This window comes from Limulus polyphemus, unplaced genomic scaffold (assembly GCF_000517525.1).
Source record: "Limulus polyphemus unplaced genomic scaffold, Limulus_polyphemus-2.1.2 Scaffold2532, whole genome shotgun sequence".
NCBI lineage: Eukaryota > Metazoa > Arthropoda > Merostomata > Xiphosura > Limulidae > Limulus > Limulus polyphemus.
This window is the reverse complement of record NW_013668142.1, coordinates 125685-128485: the sequence shown is the minus strand read 5'-3', so window position 1 is coordinate 128485 and position 2801 is coordinate 125685.

Here is a 2801-nt window from a genome sequence, read left to right as displayed (position 1 = left end):
GAGCCTTTCAAGAGCTGGCACAGGATTTGGAAAGCATGGCACACAAGGCCTACCCAACTGCGTCACCCGATCTCCTCAAGGTTTTGCTGAGAAATCAATTTGTAGACGCCTTGGACAGTCCACAACTGAAGATACAAGTAAAGCAAACACACCCCGCTACTATGCAGGATGCAATGGTCAGGGCTCTTGAATTCAAATCCTATGTTAAGTACAGCACAGAGGAACCAAGGTTGGTACAGTCATCAGGATTTAAGGCCAGAAAAAGGGCAGGTTTCAGAGAGGTTTGAGGAACTTTGCTGGCACAAACCTGGGCACAAGAAAGCTCAATGCTGAAAACACAGGAAAGATGTTATGGCAGAAAAGGCTGCTACTCAGAAAGGTTGTTGGAACTGTGAATAATTCTACCAATAAATCAGCTTCGGAAAACCAGTAGTGGTTGGTGCTGAGGGACGCCCACCAACCCCCATCGTGAAAGTTCCAACAGCTAAGTGTAAAATGGCAAGTACACATAATGTCTACGTGACAGGAAAGCTGGATGCCCAAAAGTGCAACTTTGTCATTGATTCTGCATCTCAGCAAACCCTTGTGAGTATCAAGGTGCTAGCTCACAAAGAAGTACCAGAAGCCATACAGAAGCTCTATGGTCTGACAGTACATTATGCAAGGTTGTGGGGACCAGTGTGGGTAACTATTGAGCTCATGGGCATAAAGGACAGGCACAAAGTATACTTGGCTGACACTGAAGACCCATACATACTAGGGTTGGACTACTTACTACCGTGGAAGTGTGGGGTTAATTTTGATAAAATGACGTTTGGGAACAACAAAGGCCAAATTCCGGTAAGCGTTAAAGAGAGGTTGAGCTAACCAGGTGTCATCAAGCTGAAGTCAAAGTGACTGAAGGAGTTTATGATGGTGAAGTGGAACCAGGTATAGATTTTAAAGCAGAGCAGGAGAAAGACCAAGATTTGAAGCCAATAATTGATTTTCTAAAATCAAGTGTTTTGCGCCCTGCTTAGGAAAAGGTGTCTAGCTTAAGTCCTGTGACAAAGAACTATTGGCCACAATGGGACCAGTTGAAGCTTGAAGATGGTAGTCTTCTCCGGAGATGGGAAACTGCAAATGGGAAAGTGACGACCTGGCAAACGGTTATACCAAGAAAGTTACAGGAAGTTGTGCTGCGTCAATCCCACGATAGTTTAACAGGAGGACATCTCGGAGTTAAGAAGACATTAAGTCACCTACGGCAGAGATTATACTGGCTAGGTATGAGGCAACATGTGAAAGAATGGTGCAGGACATGCAGTACATGTTGTGCTAAAAGGGGACCCAAGCATAAGGGACGTGCTCCAATTAAGTTATATCAAGTTGGCGCACCAATGGAAAGAGTAGTTGTTGGCATTGCTGGTCCTTTGCCCCAAACTCGTGCTGGAAATAGGTACATTTGTGTGGTGATGGATTATTTCACCAAGTGGCCTGATGCATATGCAATGCCAAATCAGAAAGCTACAAAGTAGCTTTGGCTATTAGTGATTTCTTCTTCAAATTTGGTATGCATTCGGATCAAGGCCATGACTTTGAATCAGCTGTGTTCCAGGAATGCTGCAAGTTATTTGGCATGCGAAAGACCAGGACAACGCCACCTCACCCACAGTCTGATGGGATGGTAGAAAAGTACAATTAGACACTTGGACAGGAATCGGCAAAGTTTTGTAATAGCCACCAAGATGACTGGGATGTCCAACTCACTCCACTGTTGATGGCCTATAGAACAGCAGAGCATGAAGCCACTGGATACACTCCAGCAAAGTTGATGTTTGGTCGGGAACTTCGGTTGCCAGTGGACCTGATAACAGGACGCCCACCTTACAAAGAGTTGCCTAAAAATGTGTCAGAGTTCGTGAACGTGTTATCTGAAAGGATGGATGATATTCATCATCAAGTGCATTCAATCTTGAAAACGTCTGCTGATTCCATGAAGTTGCCCAGCATGGCCAGGTAGTTAGGGCGCTCGCTCGAATCCCCGTCACACCGAACATGCTCGCCTTTTCAGCCGTGAGGGCGTTATTAGTGACGGTTAATCCCACTGTTCGTTGGTAAAAGTGTAGCCCAAGAGTTGGCGGTGGGTGGTGATGACTAGCGGCCTTCCCTCTAGTCTTACACTGCTAAATTAGGGACGGCTAGCGCAGATAGCCCTCGTGTAGCTTTGCGCGAAATTCAAAAACAAACAAACAATCCATGAAGCTATGTTATGATAACAGATCAACTGAAGTCAGCTTTGTACCAGGAGACAAGGTTTGGTTGTATAATCCCAGGAAGACCAAAGGGAAGTCTCCTAAGTTGTCTTCTCCATGGGAAGGCCCATATGACATAGTGAATCGTCTCTCAGACGTGACTTTCCGAATAAAATGTGGTAGGCGAGGTACACCAAAGGTGGTACAGCCAACAGGCTTTGGAATTATCACTGTCCAGGACATTTCAGTTGGAACGAAGGAAACAACGGAATAAATGACGTTGCTGAACATGAGTCACCTTAAAAAGCCACTGTCAAAGAAGATACTCTACCCGGTTTAAAGAAGGGAAACAGTGAAGCCCTTGATGAAGTTACTACCACTGATGTGACTGTTACCAATAATAGGGCATTTCCTGATGGAGCAGATGAACCCCACGTGAAGCAGAAGCCAATGAGACAGAAACCAGTACGAAAAAAGAGATATCCTGTAAAATTAGGAGACTTTGTTGTATTTTAATTTTGTGTTTGTAAATTCTGTACATTTGATTAAGTTATTGTTAATTATCTA